This window comes from Kogia breviceps, chromosome 11, assembly GCF_026419965.1.
Source record: "Kogia breviceps isolate mKogBre1 chromosome 11, mKogBre1 haplotype 1, whole genome shotgun sequence".
Lineage (NCBI taxonomy): Eukaryota > Metazoa > Chordata > Mammalia > Artiodactyla > Physeteridae > Kogia > Kogia breviceps.
Genome location: NC_081320.1, coordinates 66,067,144 through 66,088,894, shown reverse-complemented (window position 1 = coordinate 66,088,894; position 21,751 = coordinate 66,067,144). Strand labels below are relative to the sequence as shown.

Genomic DNA, 21,751 nt, shown 5'->3' with positions numbered 1-21,751 from the left:
GCTCAGGGTCTAGTTGAAGAGATAAGGTGTGTTCGTATTATAAGTAAAAACGGAAGGCAAGGAAGGCTTAGTGCACACGTGTAGTGTAAACTTGATTTTAAAGGAGAGGAGAGGTGTTGGCCTTGGGCGGGACCCTGAGGAAAGACAGCACAGGGCAGGAGGTAGGTGGGAAAGCAGTCTCTCAGAGGGAGCCGCGTGAGCAGTGGTCCACTTCGGGGGTGAGGGGCACGTGTGGGTGGGGAGGAGCGCAGAACCTGACCAAAGAAGGGGGAAGAATGGGGCTGGTCGTGAAGGAATGCAAGTCCAGGAGAAGACTTTTTATGGGGAGCTTAAAAGATAATCAGATTAATTGGGATTTAGGGGAGAAGATTTGGCAAATCAACTCTATAATCAGCATCATGTTGGGGTTTTGCCAAGTCAGAATCCAATTTCCTAAATTGGCATCATCCCCTTTCATTAGTTCAGGGTGCCCCGAATTGTAGGTCTCATTGCCATTGGAGTCTCTGAAGAAGACTGTAAGTAAAGTTATGGACAGGGTGTTCCATAACTGAAAAAATTATTTTTATCATGAAAAATTTCAAGCACGTACAGAAGTATGACATTATCATAACTCTTATTTAACAATGAAAAAACCCATCACCGTGAGCCAATAAGGTGAAGTTCAAGAACAGAAAAAACTAGTCTATGAAGATAGAAATGAAAATGGTGGTGGCCTCTGGTCATCAGGAGAGGTTGCAGGGGAAGGGGCATGAGAGACCTTTCTAGGATAATGACAATGTTTTTTGTCTTAATTGGGGCATCTGTGACACAGGTGTATCCATTTGTGAAACTCAGCGAACTGTGTACACTTAAGACCTGGGCATTGCACAACATATCATTCTACCTCCAAAAAAAAAATTTTTTTTCCTTTTCTCCCAGTTTTCTTTCAGTCATATCAAGGAGAAACTCTCAGGTTGGGGTCAAGTATATCAGTAATATGTCTCTAATATGTATCTCCCTTTTAAAACAAGAGAAAGCCTCAGAAGAATATTGTTTTTATTAAAAAATAATTGCTTATGATCACTGATACTAACTTTCCTAAGTAGTAGTATAATGTTTGTTCTTCAAAAATAAAATTATTTAAGAAGAGAGCTAAGTGGCGAGGATATAGAGTGCAAACTGTAGGTGGGAGGTGACTGGTAGACAGTCACTTGGACGTTACTCGCTGAGTTTGGTTTTGCTTTCTGAACTCCTGGTGACAATTCTCTGCAGAGCCAGCAGCATGGAGAGGCAGCCGTCAGGGTTAGCCCCCTGTGAGGCCTAGAGGAAACAGCAGATGTCAGTGGTTCAGCCGGAAGCAAAACTCTGACCTCCAGCTCAGGGGCAGAGCCTGGTCGCTGGGAGGCTTGGCTGCTCTGTCTACTGGAATGAGACAGAGAGGAACCTGCCCTGAACCCTTTCCCTGCTCACCTGTGACTGTGTCTGGTGCCTTCTAGGGCTCTGCTGCAGGAACAGCAACAGGTTATGGCCAGGCTGCCTTGACGCTGCCCAAGGGCTGAGAGTCTCACAGCCCTGCTGGCTCATCGTGGGGCCGAATAGATACCGCTTCTCTCCAGGGAGCCGAGGCCTTGCAGTGACACCTGCTGGGATCTTTGTTTGAAATAAATAATGTACGGGGAACATGGGTGGCGGTCCTCCAGTGAGTTATTTACGCCCAGTGCTGCCCCTGTCCTCTGGTTTCCAGGGAGCCCGGGCTCTCCTGGACAGTTGCCCCACGTCTCTGCGAATATGGTAGAATTCATCCCGCATCTCTGGGGGTGGGAGGGGGGTTACAGTGAAGAGACAGTTCAAGTGACACATGCTGTTTAACCACCTTCCATGGGGTTCCTAGAAAACTGTGACATCGGCAAAGTTTGTGTCCCTGCCCCGTCTTCCGTCTCTGTACACCATCAACACACCCCACTCTGTCTTTTTCTGGCTGCTCCTCGTATCTCCTTTCAGCCATTTTATCTTTAGATTCCATCTGCATACAATTTACTTCCCTGCAATAAGTCAAGGTAGACCTGAAGGGGTTGCTCCCAGGGACGGGATAGGCCTCCGGGGCACAAACGGTGATCTTGGGTGCTGGAGGTTCGGTGGGAAGGCAGAGTATTTTGTGTGAGAAGTCGGAGGTGGTGGGCAAGGTGGCAAGGTCTAAGTTCATTATCAATAGCAGCGAACCTTCCTGGGGGGTTATCACACGCCAAGTGGGCTCTAAGTGTTTTCTGCGCCCTCTAAGCCACCGAATCCTCCAACACCCCAGCAAGGAAGCCAATGTCACTACCCCTGCTTTACAGATCTGGAAACCGAGGGCTCAGACAGCTTAAGTCGCTTGCATGAAACGGCATGGTAATAGAGCAGGATTCAAACCCAGGCAGTCTGGTTCCTGAGCCTTACAGGTAACCGTGAAGCCAGTGTTTCTCAAACTCATCCAATTAAGGAATCACCTGAGGCTTTGGTTCAGGTGATTGGAACCCAGGTGGTTCCATCAGAAACTAGGATCGGATGGGTTTGGAAACCTACACATCCATTAGAGGCCCTTAGTGAATTACCTGCTGGTGGGTTTAGGAAATTCTGCAGCAGGCCGTTTGAAAGTGAGGTGCTGTCTTCTCGGCTGGGAGGAGTCAGGTGGTTGTAGGCTTTGCTGGGAGCAGAGCTGCTGGCAGGTGGCTTCCTGATGTCAGTGTTAGCTGGAACAGAGCCTGGACTTAGGAGCTTGGTCAAAATGAAGTTCCAGGTACAAGAGCTCAATTGGCAGACATGGATGGATTTGGGGAACAAATAGGGAGCCTAACAAGATAAAATGTAAGGAGGGGGTTCTCACCTGTACTAGAGTAGCAGCTGCTGGGGGGCTCCACACTAGCCATTAACACTGGGCAATATTGGCTGTAGAGCCGGACCTAGCCTGTAGGGGGGGGCGGTCTGGGGTGGGGGATCTGGTAGGTCCTTGCCAAATGGTTTCCTAATGGTGTTTCATGGAATTTTGATGGGAGGGAGGAGTAACAAGAAAGACTTCAGCTACTAAGAGCCCTTCAGCCAGGGGTGTCCCATTTTATCGTTGTAATATATTTGGATTCCATATAAGATTTCATCTGCAGAGGGGAAAATGTGAAAACAAGGGCCTTACAATATAAACAGTGGTCAGGATTCAGGTATTATCCCAGGGCTTTGCATTTAAAAGAATTGTCTAGATAGTGGTTAGTGTGGCCTCCAGGGAGAATGTTCTTAGCAAGGAATTGCAGGCCTGGAGACCCTGTGCATCAGAGATCCATTTAATGGGGGGCCCAGGTCCTGCCAGCCAAGAAGGATGCCCTGGGACTTAGCTGTGCCTGATCTTAGGTTGTCGGTGAGAGCTCAGAGGACTGTGTCAGTGCCCCGGGTACCTAGAAACCCTGCGGGTCAGGAGCATTACCATTACCATTTCCCCCTCTCCGGCCTCACTTTCTCCTGAATCTGATAGGGAGGCAGATTTCCTCTTGGTCAAGCTGAAGCTTTCCCTGCTAAAATGTCTCCTACAGAAGTCTGTGGCTACCTGGGAGCCTCAGGAAATGAGTCATTCTGGGTGGCAGCAATTTCCAAAGAGCTCAAGATTCATCCCTTTCATCGCACTTGCTGTTGATTATTACTATTTTTGAGAGAAATCATCATATATATTTCAGCTTCCATAACCACGTTACCATGAGCATAATTTAACTTGCACTGAGTGACTCTGGACTATTCTTAGGATTATCAGTGATGTGGCACCTTGATGTCCACAGTGTCCTTTCATTAAAGAACGCTGACTTTCATGCTTTTTTTGTGTGTGTGCTGTGTCTACAATTTCAGTTTTTCTGTCTCTTCCCTATTAGCGCTCCCTTCTCACTGCAGTCAGGGGACCTGCTTCTAATAGCGTCTCTCCTCTTTTCTACCTGCCCCCTCTATCACTTTTACTTTGCGTGATTCTAATCTGCTGTTGGTTTAGAAACCAGATAAATGATCTCGTTTCAATGGTGTAAGAAATGAAATGAACAAGCTCCCCGTGAGGGCCCGAGGGACACTCAGCCTGAAAGATGTACGTGGGCATCATGACATCAAATTCAGTTGTTCACTCAGATGCCTTTATTACTTGCTTCCTATTTAAGGTAGGCAGAGTAGTGCTGTTCTTTGGATTTTTAGATCTGAATAAAAGGTCTGAAGATAAATTTCCCGAGTTCTTCTCCACCTTCATGTGTTTGAGGATAAGTGAATCAGAGAAGTGCAGTGACTTAGACCAGTGGTCCTCAACCCTGGCTGAATTCTCAAATAATTTTCAAATATCAGGGCTCAGCCCCATCCCAGACTTATTAAGTCAGGATCATTGGAGGGGATGAGTCCCAAACATTGATGTTTTAAAAAATATTCTGCAGATTCTAATATGCAACCCAGATGGAGAACCACTGATTTAAATCCCTGCAAAAGCATCACACCAAAGACCTGTGTTCCTTTAAGACAGGGCTGCTCAGGAGAACCATGTGGAGGAGGTAGGAAGAGTTTGATGGCGCCTCTGCTGCCAGCTGCTTCTAATGAGCAGTCAGGGTTGAGAACCACACTGCTTTAAGATATTTTGCCTGCAATATTGCTCTTTATAAGTCTGTGTTTTCTGAAGGGCTCGGATATCTTTTTTTTTTAATGTATCAGCGTCTTTCTGGAGACAATGACAACCTTTGTCTTTAGATTAGCTTTACAAATCGAACACCCAAACGGTAGCATTTGCTCATGTTGGAGTGATAGGAAGGAAGGAAAGGAGAACTTTGATCAAACACCTGGGATGCCACAGATTTGTCTCTGATCTTGAGAGTGGAAATCCCAAGCGCAGCCATGAATTACAGATCTGGCAGGGCTCCCAAATCGTTCGTGGAAGGATCGGCTTTTGTGATGGCCGCCTGGACAGACGGCTGTGTGTCACTAGCTCTTCCGTGTTTTCTCACCTGCATGTATGTATTTGCAAAAATGCACACATCCATAAATGACAGCATCATCCTTCAGCTTTCAGATCAAATGTGCAGTTGAATGAGGGATGCCAAAGAGATAAATCAGTGCAACAAAATTCTCCAGTGTTGCATGAGAGCAGTGACTTAAACCGAGCTCTGGGGGAAGAATCATGAGAATCTGTGTCGAGGAGGCCAGAATGTGAGAAAACTTGCAGGATGCGCTGAGAAAAAAACACACACGTGTGTATTCCAATCTCACCGTTTTTGATTCTCAAATTCACTGTTAGGGCTTGTGATATATTTAGCCTTGTTATCAGAGCATAGAGCAGGTTTTCAAGGCTTGTAGGATGTATCTATTAAAATAACCTATGTGACTGAGCAGCTTCTCACTATAACATTGTTGTTCCACTGAAACACAATGAGAGGAAATGGGGCTCCAGGAAATGGCCGTTATATCAGGGGATCCAAAGCAGCACAGGGCCACTCCAGTATTTACACACATTCTGGCCATTGTGCTTGCAACCTTGGGTAACCCTCTACTTTTTTCTGCTCCTTTTTAATCTTCTGCAGACTTGGAAGGCTATCACTCTTAAGGAGGGATGTGCTAAGCTCTGGGCATTGGGAAAATTGATTTGTGAACACACTTTGTATCTCTTTCTCTGCCTTCCTTGGAAGATTTCAAGGTTGTTGATTTTCTAACCAAGCAAGCTGACAGTATAACTTTGTGGTCCTGATGGTGTGGTCATGGTGGTGGTTGGGGGATGGGGGTGGAGGATGGGTCACAGCCCCAGGAGACCTGTGGCCTGTACTTGATTCTAGACCTCTATAAAAGCATCTTGGCCTTCTGAGGGGGCCAGGTCCACCTCCCTCCCCTTTTGTCGTCTACAGCCAGCTCACTTTGGTGACAAGGGGAGTTTTACAAATTGGCTTGTGGAGGTGCCCATGACCTATATGGGCTTGGCGGGGAAAGGTCATGGTGGCCTACGCTCTCCTGGCCCCCAGCCCCCATTCCCACCTGATCAGCTCCTCTGTCCATTTTAGAGATTGGACTTTCTGATAAAGAGGATCCTGCTACTAAAAGACTGAAATCCACTACTTGGAGTAACTCACCCTAGAGATGGAAAAGACCCCAGGAGCTGTCAGCCTGGCTCTGAGGCTTCCAATGGGGGAAAGGCCACAGCCGAGCAGGTGGAGGAACTGGTCCAGAGCCCCTTGCCCAGCAGAGCCCATATAGCAGCCCCTCAGCCCAGTCCTGTACCCAAGAGGTCTTGCTTCCTTCTTTCAGGCACCCCTTTGTGCCAATTGGATCCACATACACTGTACTTTTTTTTTAACTTTTTATTTTATATTGGAGTATAGCCGATTAACAATGCTGTGATAGTTTCAGGTGCACAGCAAAGTGACTCAGCCGTACATAAACATGTATCCATTCTCCCCCAGACTCCCCTCCCATCCAGGCTGCCACATAGCATTGAGCAGAGTTCCCTACCATATAGCAGAGTGCTATACGGTAGGTCCTTGTTGGTTAGCCTGTTTAAATATAGTAGTGACACATACACTGTACTTTTATAATGCCCTAATTTGTTTCCATATCCTTTCTTTCTTTAATTTCTTTCTTGAAGAATGGAGTCAGTTCAGTAACCAAGTAGAACCCCAGTAAATACCTGCTGAATTGAATCCTGATCTCTCATTTGACTCCCCATCTTATGGGTAGCTTGACAAAGCAGTTGTACTTTCCTTAAAGACACAGCCTGGTCTTGATGGGGGGTTACTGTGCCCAGATCTGCCCTTGCTGATATTAAAGCAGTACTGAAGCTCAGATACTCACGGCCAGCTCCGACTCCAGCAGAGCATCATGGTTGACAGCATAGACTCTGCCACCGGCTGTGTGGCTGGGAATCCTGGCTCTAGTACAAGCCCACTGCGGGACCTGTCTGGATCTCGGTTTTCTCATCCATAAAATGAGGATAATGGTGCCTACCTTGTAGGGTGTTGTAAATGACCATGTGGGGTTCAGTTGACACAGAGGAAGGTCTCAATAAATCTTAAGTGTTATTGTCACTGGCACTTCCCATCACTATCCTAAACCCGAAGCTAGAGAAATAGCCCCTCCCACCTCTTCACCTCTATTCAGCTTATTCCTCCAGCTCTAAGACACCAGAGAGTGTGGGGGCTGAGTGTGGCTTGTGGCGCCAGACTGCCCAAGTTCATGTCCACTTCTACCACTCACTGACTGTGTGACCCGGGGCAATTTACTTCACCTCTCTGTGCCTAGGGTCTCTCACTTATAAAATGGGGTTATCCGCCAAGAATCCTATATTTGTTTTTAGGATCGAATGAGATAATGCTTATTAATGTATCCATCCATCTATCATAAGAACTGATAAATGGTAGGTGATATAGTCCATTTATTTACCTTCCCTTTTTCCAGAATAGATTTAAAAGAGGGCACAGAAGAGACACTCAGTAAACAAAATGTACCGGAAAACTCTTTTGACTGTGAGAGAGCTGTGAAGGATCCTTCCTATCTGTTGCATTTGGGTGAATGGGGAAGATGTACCGCTTTGAATCCCACTGGTTCTTGGTCTGTTTCGTGGGCTTCTGCTCTTCTTTCTCGCTTGTTCTCTTTCTTCTGCTGCTAGCCTGTGTTCTGTGTTTGGTTAGTTCTGGGGAAGGGAAGCAAGCTGAGAGAGGAGGAAGGAAGAAGAAATTGTATCTAGACTTCCCAAGCCTTGCTCTTTGGAAACCCTGAGAACGCTCAGGTGTTCTGTCTCTTGTTTCTCTGCCACAGAATTCCTGAGCAATAGCTTCGGGCTGTATTCCTCCAGCAGTGTGAGGTTTGTGTCAAAAAGCAACTTCTAAACGGCCTCCTCGCTTCCTGATTTTTCTCTCTAATGCTCTCGCTTTTACTTCTGAATAAGCATATGTTGGGTAGCTAGCCAGTGCCAGGTGTGGGGCCCTATTTCCACAACCCTGATCAACGCCAACCTCTGTGCTTTGGTTGAGGCCATCCGGAACCATCAGTAAAAGGAACAATTGTTTAAATTTCCCCACAGATAGAGTCGGCCTTCGGTATCTGCGGGTTCGGTGTCTGCGCGTTCCGCATCGCAGATTCAACCAACCGTCGATGAAAACATAGCACAAGATCTGTGGTTGGTTGAATCTGCGGATGCTGAACCCGTGGATGTGCAACCTGAGGATACAGAGGGCCGATTATGGGGTTTGAGCATGCGTGGATTTTGATATCCACTGGGCGAGGCGGGGGTTGGGTTCTGGAACCAATTCCCTGGCAGATACCGAGGGACTCCTGTAGGTTTAGGTCCAGGATCTGGGCTCAGCCAGAACCTGTGCAGGTGCCTGTGATGGATGAGGACAGGGTCTCACACCAACATGTGAACGGTCTTGCTAAACAGCCAGGTAAAAAGGGCGCTGAGTCATGACTGTGCAAACTGTTGGTTTTTTGCTTTTTTCAGATTGGTTGTGGTTATTGGCGCATAACAGAAGCTAACAGATTTAGATAAAACTCAGAGTAATCCCACAGCCCAGTGCCTGAATCCCAAAGAACATAAGATTCAGATGGTCACTGCAACATTGCCTCATTATCGAGGGGCAGCAGCTCTGGGACTCTGGCTGGAGACTCGGGGGCCGCAGATGTTTCAGCCTGTTGCAAATGGAATTGTTGAGCAGTCAGATGCAGAACGCTTCCTCGGGAGGGTGGCATCACTGATTTATGAATTATGGCCCTTTTAAACTCTCTGCTTGCCTTCTCAGATATCAACGTTTTAAAAAGTGATTTCTCATGTGGATCCTTTTCAAAAACACACAGGGCCCGAGATTAGCGCTTATGCCAGAATAAATGGAGTGGAGCTCTCCGGGCTGATGTTTCCTTTGAATAATGAATTATTCAGGGAGAGGTTTTTGTTTTTGAAAATGGCAAATGCATTGCCAGGCCAGACAGGAAAGGGTTCCACTCAGGGTTGTGTTTCTTCTTATCTTTTAGGGAAGGGTTAATCAGCCTGAATGAAACTAGAAGCTCATCTTCCCAGCTCCTGCCTTATTCTAGCACAGTCTCCGGTGCAAAACTTTCTGTGGTTCAAAGTGCCTGGGGAAGAAACTCGGTGTTGCTCTTGCTAGAAATCTTAGGAAGAGCGTGAGGAGCACTCAACAATGCCATCCCCGGGGGGGAGAAGTGTGACTGGTCTCTGATCGTTCACAGCTTTGTTCTTTTCCTTCTGAGGGTCTCTGACTTCCTGTCTTCCTTCCATAGTGCCAATTTTGGGTGGTTGAAGTGCCATCGTTCTCCGTTTCTAGTCATTTGCAATAGTAATCCTAACTAGAGCCACCGTGTACTGGCCACCTGCTATGTGCTTGGTCAGTGTGTTGGGTGGTACGGTGTCAGTCAATTCTCACGGAACCATGTGGCGGAGGGGCTGTTAGTGGCCCATTTCTTTTTTAGCAGAACCTCAAAGAAGTAGAAATTTCAAGATCACAGAGGCAATGAGAGCAGAACAATTCAGATCCAGTTTTTGTGGTTGGTTTGTTGTTGCTTTCCAAACTCTTTTCTTTATTCTCTGTGCCACCCACCCTTCCCTCGCTGCTGCCAGGTCGAGGGGCCAATTTCCACCTTCCTCAGGAGGTGAGGCCAGCCCCTCTTCCCCTCCTCCAGGTCCCACCCCACTGGGGTTTCCAGAGACTGCAGCACCCATGCTCATGAGCCAGCCAGGCACCCGGGCTCAGAGTTCCCGGTCCTGCTCCGGCAGGTGTGTCTGCCGCAGGGACCTGAGGTTGCACCTGGAGCTTCTACTCTTGAGACATCTTGTGGCACAGGTGCTTTCCGACCTCGGGCTTCTTAACTCTTGCCTTCCACGTCTTCCCCTTCTGTACACTCATACTCTCCCTTGAACCCTGAATGGTTGAACATTTTCAATTTACTCAGCCTGTGATCTGCTGCCTGGCTGCACCAGATTCCCTGCCTGGCCCGAAGATCATAGTCAGCTACTTCAAAACCATACCCCCTGGCTCCCTGGGCTCTGATTCCCTCCCTAGGGGCTTTCTGGCAATCGGCCGCTATGCTCTGAGCCCTTTCTCACTTCACTGTCTGCCAACCCCACCCAGGGGAGTAGGAGCCGTGCAGAGCTGGGCAGTGCCATTGGACTCCATGCATTTGTCCACTGCAGATTAATGCCTTTCTTTCTTTTTTTTTTTTTTTTTCAGGATCTCTACCGAGACGTGGCATTGCTTTAAAATTTTTTCTTATTACAAACAATTTCAGGCATTCAGGAAAGGTGAAAAGAATAGAAAAGGAAACACAGCTCATTTTCTCTAAGGAATTCTCGCATCCTCATCTCCCTTCACTCTAGCCTTACTTGCATTTCTTTGAATGCTGTAATGCTTCGTACCGCTGTGCCTTGCCCGTGCTGTTCCTTCAGTGTGGAATGCCCTTCCCTGTTCTACCTGCCTAACTCCAGCTAGTTCCCTGACAGCTCCTCCAGGATCCCCACCCCAACCCCTGCCTCAGCTTAGCTGTCCCTCTCCTATGTTCACAAAATGTCCAGGTGGAGTTAGTGTAATGTGCTTAGTAACCCAGACCAAGGAGCCAGGCTGCCTGGATTCAAATCCTAGCTTGCTTACTAGCTGGAACCTTGGGCAGTTACTTAATTCTGTATGCTTCAGTGTCCTTGTGTGTAAACAAGGTGATAATAATAATTTCTATTTCTTAGAGATGTAACGAGCATTCAATGTTACTGTATGTTATGCACTGAGAGCAATGCCTGGTACATAGTTAAGTGCCACATACATAAGGGTTGACTATTACTGATTTCTTATGATACCGTTTAGTATTTACCAAACTGCAATTATCAATAACCTTGAACCTGAAAAGAGGCACTGCCCTTAACTTGGGCAGTCTAATGCCGGGCAAGTCAACTTAACCTTTCTGACCTTAGCTTTTCCATCTGCTAAACGGGGTCGTCACTATAATATCGACTTCACTGGGTAGCTGGGGAGATGAAATGAGTAAATAGAGGTAAAGTGTTGAGAACAGTGCCTGGTGCGTCGTGATCAATAGGGTGAGCCATCGTTATTAGTTATGGGGCATTTCGCTCAGGCTCAGGTCAAGAATTGTAGAGCTGGAAAGGTCATGAGTTGTTTTTTTTTTTTTAAACTTTACAGATAAAGATAACAAAGTAGCTTTAATCATTCAAGGTCACATAGCTCTATTTGCTATTTATTTGAGATATTACAATGCAGGAGAGTATGTGCCCTAGGAGGGTCCAAGGTGTTTCAGAGAATGCAGACTTGAAAGGAGGGGAGAGAGGAGGGAGTGGAGTGTGTGATATTTTCACACTGCCTGTTACCTCCTCTGTGTAACAGGTCCAGCGGGTATTCTTAGCCTTATCGTCCACGTGGAGAAACTGCCCCCAAACCCACTCTAGCCGACGTCACACGGCTGGCCACTTGCGGAGTTCAAGATCTTGTCACCTTGCTCCTTTGGCCACGTTGCTCAGTCTTCTTTGAGCCAAACCCAGAGCAAAGACAGCTGGCTGGGTGGCTTGGATCCCCACGTCCTTACTGGAGTGATTCAGCTCTCCGTGACTGGCGGGACAGCGCATCCCAATGTGCCCTGGACAGTCCCGGTTTGCACCTGTGGACTGAGTAAAATGGTGCATAGCAGACCTATTGACTCTCACAAGTGTCCTTTCCAGAGCCTGGGGGCCACCTCTTATGCCGTATTTTGTAATCTTCTGGGAACAGGGCTGAAATCACTGTTCCCCTCAATTTATTCCCTGTGCAAACCAGTTGAGCCCACTAATGCTGTGGAAGGTGGCGGAGCCCCTCAGAGAGACTGAGCATTTGAACAGGCCCTGCACCCGGTCCTTTTGGAGGGTCTCACCTGCTAGGGCAGAGGACTATTGGAATGGACAGCTGAGACTCCGTACACTCAGGAAGGGCTACCTTGCACTTCATCATTTTGTTTTGTTCCAAGTCCCATCTTTTTGAACTGGGACTGCCTTGACACCTTTGGTGTTATGCTTTTAGGGTAAATGCTGCCGTGCTTTATCTCGGTAAAGGCCGAGGGGGTCTAGGCCTCCTCACGGGGTTCTGGTATTCAGCTGGATTTAGTTAGGAAGAGAATGCAAATTGCCAGTACAGCAAATTGCCGGGGCTTACTGAGCCCCTGGATTTGCCAAAAACCAGGGATGTAGCCTTGTTCCCATTTCCTCATCTTATATTCCTGTGAAGAATTCTCATGGATGCATAGTCTTATAAACCTGGGAACCAGCTCCTTGGTATCCTTGGAGAGGCCAAGTTTAATGAGGTTTCCAGGGCCACCTCTTTAAGTACTTTGTCCCAGCTGGATCTCAAGGAGCAACAGAGTCATTTGTGCAAATGAAGTGCACGGCTGAAACTATTGTTGCTTTGGAGTAGGCTAAATGAGATTGTAAAAGGCAGATGGGAAACATGAATAAAGAATTAAAGAATATGAAAGGGAAATTTACATTATGGAACATATAATACGAGCTAGGTTTTACCATGTCCATTTTATAGATGTGGAAACTGAGGCTCCTAGAAGTTAAGTCATCAAGCTAGTAAGTACAGAGCAGTGATTTGAGCTTGAAAGTCCACGCTCTTACCACGGAGACACACTGCTTCCTGCTTAGGCTCATATACGTGCTGCCCCCAACATTCATGGGATGTGGTGTAGGTGCTAACTGAACACCATGTAATTGAATATTGAAACAAATTAACTATTAAATATGTGCTAGCTTCCTAGCTTGCCAAATATATCTTCAGAATACCAAAATTTTAAAATGTGTAAAGCCAGCTCCGTTTTTCTTTCTCAAGATTGCTTTGGCTCTTCGGGGTCTTTTGTGTTTCCATACAAATTGTAAAATTTTTTTTTCTAATTCTGTGAAGAATGTCATTGGTAGTTTGATAGGGATTGCAATGAATCTGTGGATTGCTTGGGGTAGTAGAGTCATTTTCACAATATTGATTCTTCCAATCCAAGAACATGGTATATTTCTCCATCTGTTTATGTCATCTTTGATTTCTTTCATCAGTGTTTTATAGTTTTCTGAGCACAAGTCTTTTGCCTCCTTAGGTAGGTTTATTCCTAGGTGTTTTAGTCTTTTTGTTGCGATGGTAAATGGGAGTGTTTCCTTAATTTCTCTTTCTGATTTTTCATTAAAGACATAGACATAGAGAATGGGCTTGAGGACACAGGGTGGGGAGTGGGAAGCTGGGGCGAAGTGAGAGTGGCATAGACATATATACACTACCAATTGTAAAATAGACAGCTAGTGGGAAGCAGCCGCATAGCACAGGGAGATCAGCTCGGTGCTTTGTGACCACCTAGAGGGGTGGGATAGGGAGGGTGGGAGGGTGGGAGACTCAAGAGGGAGGAGATATGGGGATATATGTATGCATATAGCTGATTCCCCTTGTTGTACAACAGAAACTAACACAGGATTGTGAAGCAATTATACTCCAATAAAGATCTATTTAAAAAATGTGTAAAGCCAGAGTTTTATATGATTGAAAGTTATTAGCAAAATGTTAAGTTCAACTTGCACATTTGATGGGAATATTTGTCTCCCTAATTTTCATTGTTTTGATCAGTAGTTAAGTCTTGAATCTTTACTAAATCAAGAATCTGTAATATTCTGTTTCAAATTGTAGGTAGGCCATGCTCAACAGAAGTGTCTTTTCTTTCAGTGTTTGCAGTTTTAAAAAATGTAACATTTTCCTTCATTACTGATTTTCTATTCTTTTTTCTTTTCTGTTTTTTTCTTTTCTCTGAGCTCCGCTTTCTTTTCTGTTTCTATTGTGATCTCATATCCTCAGTGATCTAAAGAACTGCACAATAAATTATAATTATATTCAAGGTATAAAAATTGAATATATTTTTAATCAAATATATAAGTTGGAATAAATAAATATAAAAATTAAATTGTTTTCAAAAAGTTATTTTTCTTCTAAAATATTCAAAATTATCCATGAAATTAAAAGGCAAAAATATATAATTTAATGAATATTAAATTTTAATTAAAATTACTTAAAGCTAAAGTTTTAATTTAACTTGAAAAATAAATTAAATCTCATTAGATGTTCTTATAAAAATAAAACTATTCACAGCTTTAGGATTCTAATCCATTTACTTGTCAATATACAGAGTCAGTATCACTTTTCTCTTGCTATGTCTAGACCTAAGTCTACACACATTTAAGAGTAATGTGAATCGATATTGCAAAATGTTCCTCAGCTGCCATTGCAACCACCAATGCCACATGAATTCATGAGTATCTCTGGAACAAGGAATTGGGACGCAAAGAGAAGCAAGAAAGTGATTTTTAAAAAAAATTTATTTATTGTATTTATTTATCTTTGGCTGCGGTGGGTCTGTTGCTGCACATGGGCTTTCTCTTGTTGCAGCGAGCAGGGGCTTCTCTTCGCTGTGGTACACAGGCTTCTCTCACTGCGGTGGCTTCTCTTGTTGCGGAGCACAGGCTCTAGGCACGCGGGCTTCAGGAGCTGTGGCTCGCAGGCTCTGGAGCGCAGGCTCAGTAGTTGTGGCACACGGGCTTAGTTGCTCTGCGGCACGTGGGATCTTCCCGGACCAGGGCTCGAACCCATGTCCCCTGCATTGGCAGGAGGATTCTTAACCACTGCACCACCGGGGAAGCCCAAAAGTGATTTCTTGACACTGATGAAAAATATACTTGGTTATGCAAGACTCTGTTGCATTCATTCATGTGATATGAAAGGAAGACTTGTTCAGACTAATTAGTCTGCTGCTTCTCTTACTTAAGCATTTAGATCCCTCAAATCTCCCTACACTCCAAAGCCAGGTTGGTCTCCACTGTCTGAAGCAGCACCACACACACATCTTCCTGGCATTTGGATAGTTGTCTCTGGTTTTGAGGACCTGGGACAGGAAATGTGGGGAAACATGTCCCTGGGGCCTGAATTATGTTGACACGAGAGAGATGTTTAGGGTAACGTGTCGTGCTGGCTCTGTACTGTGCATTGGCTCCTTAGCAACAGAAACACCATGTGCTTTTTAATAAATTAAACATTTTTGTATGTTGTGATACGCATGGCTTTCTAAGCAGGGCCGGGCCAGGGCTGGGCCAGGGCTGTCCAGCACAGGCAGGATTGGGAGCTGGCATCGCATCTTCGGGCTGCAGCTGAGGGAGGTAAGCCCTTAGCATCTGGATATCTGGACTTCTCATCCACGAGGCGAGGAGAGCTGGAGTGGGGTACTGCCCCCCTGGTGGCCCTGGGGAGGGGGAGGACAGGTATGTGGGTAGTTCCCTCCAGGCTGGCCAAGCTGGCAGGGATTTCCTACCTGGTTCGCTTGGCTGTATAACATTGAGTAGATGAAAGTACAGTTGCAGGAGGTGGGGTGGGAGTGGGTGCGGAAGAGGCAAGCTGCCCCAGACTGGGTGACGTGTTACAGCAAACGCATGAAGCAGTTTTGTAAACTCTGCTCAGTCCAGTTACAGGCCGCTAGGTGAGGTGGGGTAGGGTGCCTTCAAGAGACAGGAAGGAACAGAACAGGCAAAGATGAGTACTATGGGATGTCAACTTTGAGAACACGGGGAACCCCGGCCTGAATCACATTGCCCAGGCAGGAGCCCTTCCCTAGAGCCCCACCCTAGGCTGGCCACTCCAGAGAGCAGTCAGGTCACCTGTGTCTTTGACCGTGATCTCAGGCCAGGCCTGGGGTGGCCAGACCCCCAGTGGACCTGCAGGCCCTGGCAGGTACTAAAGGAGGTTTTAATAGGCAGTTGGCTACAAGCTCTGGCAACAGGCACTGAGAACCCGGTCTCAGACTCGGGTTCAAGGGCAACCTCTGTTCCCCGGAAGGACTAAGGACTAGAGAAAAAGACAAGAGACAACCACGATTTGGCAGAAACGGCTGCTGGGCAGGGGTCAAGGCCATGCCTTAAGCCTCGCGTGGAGTTTTAACCTATGGAGCTCGAGGCAGGAGAACAAAATAAAACTCCCATCATTAAAACTGGGAAAGGAGGGTGGAACAGAACTAGTAAAGCTGGCTTCCCTCCTTCCTTCTACAAATATTCATGATTTGTCTCCTGTGCACAGCGCATTATGCTAGGCACTCACACACAAGTATGAATGAGCCAGGGTCCCAGCTCCTCCCCACCAGGTGATTCAAATCCACCCTAAGAGGTAGACAGAAGAGATCATGACAGTACATGGACACCAGTGCAGCCATAAAGGAAATAGATTGCTGACCTGTGTCAGAAAAGATTCCTCGGCAAGTTTCAGAGATGGATAAGAATTAGCCGGTAAAGGGATCTCAGGAAGAGAGAACAGCGCAAGCAAAAGCAGGAAGGTGAGTGACAACGCTGGAGTGTTCTGGGTATACCTGGTAGGGTGTACCAGGTTTGATGGAGGGTGGTTGGAGGTGAGGCTGGAGAAGGTCAGCTGCACCTGGGGGCCCGGCTTCCTAGGCTTGGGTGCCTCCTTGGTGGTCTCGGAGACCATGATGGAAGGATTTGAAGCTGAAGGGTCAGCATTTTTAGTGCCTCATTAGAGATTAGATTTTGAAATGAATTTATCAGGGATGCATTTAGAGAGGAGAAGACCAGAGAAGGGAACCAATTTGAGGGCTGTCTAGAATCCAGGCAAAAGGTGGCATGAACAGGACTGGGGCATGTTAATTGGAATGGAGGGGGCAGACTGTTGAAATATTTAGGAGAATCCACAGGGCTTAGTGATGAGTGTTAGGGGTGGTGGAGGGGAGATGAGGGGTACAGTTTGGGAGCTGGTGGAGAAGGGTCTGTGGAAGGCCTGGGGTGCACGGTGAGAGTGGAGGTTCTGGGGGAAAAGAAGTGAGGTCCCAGAGAGGATGTCCTTCCCTGATGTCTCCTGGTGGTCACCAGGCAAGCTGCCTTGCCCGAGAGAGGGAGGGAGGCCACTACGGATCTGAGGATGGTGCCCAGAACTGGTCAGGAAACCGAGTCAGGGTCCCAGCTATGCTGCATGTACCAGCCCTGGGACTGGGGCCAATCTTGCACCTCTCCCCCTTTCCTTTTTTGCAAAATGTGGATAATAATACCTACCGTCTAGGTTCAGGTTTAAAAGCATTACGGTGTTTCATTGAGTCTAAGATGCAGTTTTGTGCCTTTTAGCATCTGTGAATTCCAGATACATCTTACAAATGTCTGTTATACTTTAATTGGCAGCATTTTTTTCTTTCTTAATGATAGATAAAATAATGGTTTATCTTAAAAGTGATGAGATTTGAGATCTTAAAAGTGTCTGAGATTAGATGAACTGCTGTCATTAACGTGAGTGTTTCGAAAATCTCAACAGAGTAAGACTATTATAGGGCCCTTGACAGCCTACCTCCCACTGAAGATGAGGCTGTCTTCTGGCTTAATCTTCACAATGACAAACAAATTAAAATGGATTAAGGCACAATTCTAAACAAATGGAGTAAACCCTCCAGGAAAGCTGGAACACTTTAGAACGCTCCATTCAGTCCCCTTTCATGGCAGCGGATTTGATAGCTCTCTAAAAGCAGGAAGGTTTGTGAATACATAGGGGCTTTCCTTTTGTTCCTTCCATAAAGATCCAGTTTAGGGACTTCACTGGTGGCATAGTAGTTAAGAATCCTCCTGCCAAAGCAGGGGACACGGGTTTGATACCTGGTCCAGGAAGATCCCACATGCCTTGGAGCAACTAAGCCCGTGTGCCACAACTGCTGAAGCCCGCGCGCCTAGAGCCCGTGCTCCACAACAAGAGAATCCTCCACAATGAGAAGCCTGCGTACTGCAACGAAGAGTAGCCCCTGCTCACCGCAACTAGAGAAAGCCTGCAGGCAACAACGAAGACCCAACTCAACCAAAAATAAATAAATTTAAAAAAAATAAATTTATATATAAAAAAAAGATCCAGTTCAGTGGTTCTCAAACTTCAAGGTGAATTAAGATCCTTGGACACAGAAACATAAGCATAAACAATATACATACTCCATGGTATGGGTGATTTAAGACTTTCTAGGACAATTTTGACTATTACTTCAATTTGGTTAGTCCCTGACTTGAAAACACAACTGGCATCTGTATACGATGCAGTGTCACTGTTATCACCTGTTTATTGTGGAAGGCTCAACTGTTAGATGAACTATAGTCCAACTAGAGTGGAAGTCAACTAATTTTATGAAAGATATTACAAAATGCAGATACGTAGACAGAGATGCATATTTTTTAAAGTAAAAAGTAAAATGTGGCTTAAAAGTTGGAACCTAATTTTTAAACAATATGCCAAAGCTACTTTGATGAAAATTTCAAAATTTAAAATGTCAGAGAGTGGTGGATCTCTGAGAAATCATGTTAATCACCACTACACGTCCTGGAGCAAAAGGGGAGTGTTTAGAAGCAAGAGAACAAGATTTGGTGTTTGCCCAGGTGTTGGGATTGTACAAGATGATGTGGTCCCTTAGCTGTGACAATTTTGCATTGCAAAATAAGACAAGAACAAGAATGTTGGACAGTGCTTCGGGGTCTGTGGGGGGTTGTAGGAGCTGGTACTAACCCTGAAATCATCAAGTTTCAGTTTGTCTTCCCCACTGAGATTTCACCCCCTGGGCCGCGTCAGCTGCCTTCGGCCATGGGTTGCCATCAGAAGGTGGCCTGTGACTATGCTTTTCCCACTGGCGTTGTCATAGAGAGAAGGGTTCCCTAGAACCCCTTTGGCCCTGCTTGTCACATCTGACTTAAGAGAGTGGTCATTGGGAGGCTTTTAACTTTAAACCCTCTCTGCTTGCAGCAGTAAACTGGCCTTTAATATTTGTTGATGGCTTGGATTTGGACAGTCCTGGACTTGTCACCATCCCTAGCAGTTATGAGTGCTGGCTCAGCCACTGTGGGCTACACTGAATAAATGTTTGGTAAATTGTTTCTGAAATGTTTTAGTAACAGAGTGCTTCCCCCCCAAAATATTGTATACACTATAAATTTACTTTCAAACAATGTATTATGCTTTTTTGGAGGCTAGTCCCATAAAATAGTCTATCTAAACTTGCAGAGATTCTGCAGAGAGAATGTTATTTAAATGGGCAAAGCTAGAAGTCAGAATTCCCAGGTCCTCATCCTCACCCCATCCTGGGAGAAGGACCTTTGGTCACAAGTTTGAGCCTAGCGTCAGATTCACTGTCTCGCGGGAACCCATATCTCCTTTCCTGGACAGGGGGTCCTGGGGTGCTGTCTGTGCCGGAGTCATCTTTGTTTCTGCTGCCATAGCATTCAGTTCAATGTCTTGCCTGCCATGAGCGCTTAGAGTATGACCCACACGAGAGCTTTATGAAGGTGCAGCAAGGTACAGCAAGCTTAATGCAGTGTAGCTAAAGACGAGAGTTGTTAGGGAAAATAGTGGAGTGGGTCTCAACCCTGGCTAAGCGTCAGCATGATCTGGAGAAGCATTAAAACATACAGATGCCCAGGCCTCACCCCAGACCTACTGAACCGAATCTGGAGGAGAGGACCCGGGCGTGTAGTGTTCAGGTAGTTGCAGGTTATTCTAAGGGTCTTCCAGGGCTTTGTCCTGATTAGGAATAACTTGTCCTACTCTGAGTTGCTGAAGGCTGTGGGTAGGGGAAGGACCAAGCCCTGGGAAAACCTAAAGCTCTATGGGCTTTGGACTTGGCCAGCTCCTCGCGGAGACCAATGCTATGGGGTGGGGTGGCAGGTGCGGACATGGTTCCCCTTGGAAAGCAATTCAGCTCTCAGATTGAGAGAGAAAAGTTGGCTCTTCTGCCTCCTCCTCCACCCAGTGACTATGGGGACCCAGGGACTTAAGCCTCTGGCAGGAGACTCCACCATGTTGACGTCGGATGTCGGAAATCAGAGATTAGGGCAAGTGAGCACAGGAAGGCCGACCAGGAATCAAATTTGATTATTTCATAAGACGTCTCTATTTGTTTGCTTCTTTGGGAGATTTTGTATTAAGCCTTTAAATTCTCTGTTCATTTAACTTCATCAACTGTTTTTTGAGCACTTAGTGTATGTTCCCAGTTCTGCTGCCTAAATCCTTCTAGAATGAGGTTAGATATTTGGAAGCAAAGGAGAAGGGAATACAAAAGACAAGTCAAAGACCCAATAATTAGACTTTCCTTTTCAGATACAGTTCTGAGCATTAATTTGTCCAATCTTTCCCGTTGCGGAGCACAGGCTCCGGATGCACAGGCTCAGCGGCCATGGCTCACGGGCCCAGCTGCTCCGTGGCATGTGGGATCCTCCCAGACCGGGGCATGAACCCGTGTCCCCTGCATCGGCAGGCGGATTCTCAACCGCTGCGCCACCAGGGAAGCCCAATTTGTCCAATCTTTATAGGAACCCTATGAGTTAGACACTATTTTTATGATCCCTATTTTATAGATGAGAAAATGGAGGCACAGAGAGGGTAAGTAACTTGTCCAAGATCACACAGTTGGCTAGCCACATGGTTGTAAGTGCTTAACCACTATACTTAGGGCCTCTTAAGGAATTTAGAACCTGGTGAAGAGAAGTTACACAGTTAGGAATGAATCCTCCTTTCTTGGCTGCGTTCAGCGCTCATGCCCACTCACCCAGCCCACCGTGATGTGTTTACCTGCGCCTGCCCTTTCCTTGTCTGTCTCCCTGGACCATGACTTCTGGAGGACAGGACTAGGTCTTACAAGAACAGGCCTTGGCAATTAAAGATCCTCAAAGAACTTTCACTTACCGAGAGCTTGTGCTAAGTATTTGCATGCATTATCTCCTTGCTCCTATCACAGTTGTCCCGTGTCACACGGGGAAGAAATGACCTTTCGAGAAGCCAAGGAACTTGCCCAAGGTTGCACAGCCATCCAGCGTGTCCCTGCCCATGCCCTTGGGCTCCCATGTCCCACTCAGTCAGTGTTTGCTGAATTGAGCTCAAGGGCTTTTAGCAGCCCCAGGGGACAGGAGGAGGTGAGGCTGGGGCTCTCATCCCAGGCTTCAAGGGGAAAGTTCATACTCCATATGTATATCACTGAGAAAGTAGATTCTAGAAGGGTTTTGCTCTGGGAACCCCGGCCAGGTCATCAACCAAACGAGCTCACGTGTGTGAGAAAGCTTGTGGACTGAAGAGCACCCTGCACATACACGGCGTTATTATTCCACAACTGGCACGTCAGCAGCGCTGCCCCGCCGTACCCCTCCCTTTGCTCAAGCACGTCTATCTCTCCCTCAGCTCATGTTCATTTCCACCTCCTGCTGCACCTCTGTGAGCAGTGGATACAGGAGATATAGGCTGCCTGGAGCAGGACTCAGGAGATCCCATTGTCTTCTTTCACTGGATCCTCCATTCATTCATTTATTAAATTATGGTAAAATCCACATATTATAAAATTTACCATCTTGGACTTCCCTGGTGGCGCAGTGGTTAAGAATCCGCCCGCCAACGCAGGGGACGCAGGTTCGAGCCCTGGTCCGGGAAGATCCCACATGCCGTGGAGCAACTAAGCCCGTGTGCCACAACTACTGAGCCTGTGCTCTAGAGCCCGCGAGCCACAACTACTGAGCCCACGTGCCACAACTACTGAAGCCCGCGTGCCTAGAGCCCGTGCTCCGCCACAAGATAAGCCACCGCAATGAGGAGCCCGCGCACCTCAACGACAAAGAGTAGCCCCCGCTCGCCGCAACTAGAGAAAGCCCACGAGCAGCAAAGACCCAAAGCAGCCAAAAATAATTAAATAAAATTTAAAAAAAATTTACCATCTTAACCATTTTTAATCATACAGTTCAGTG

At 46.5% G+C, this 21,751-nt stretch overlaps 1 protein-coding gene across 5 annotated transcripts in view; it reads left to right on the top strand.

The window, feature by feature from the left end:
* The window catches only part of PRKCE (protein kinase C epsilon), a 513,985-nt gene that overhangs the window by 133,652 nt on the left and 358,582 nt on the right, over positions 1-21,751 (top strand). The gene's annotated exons all lie outside the window — the stretch shown is intronic.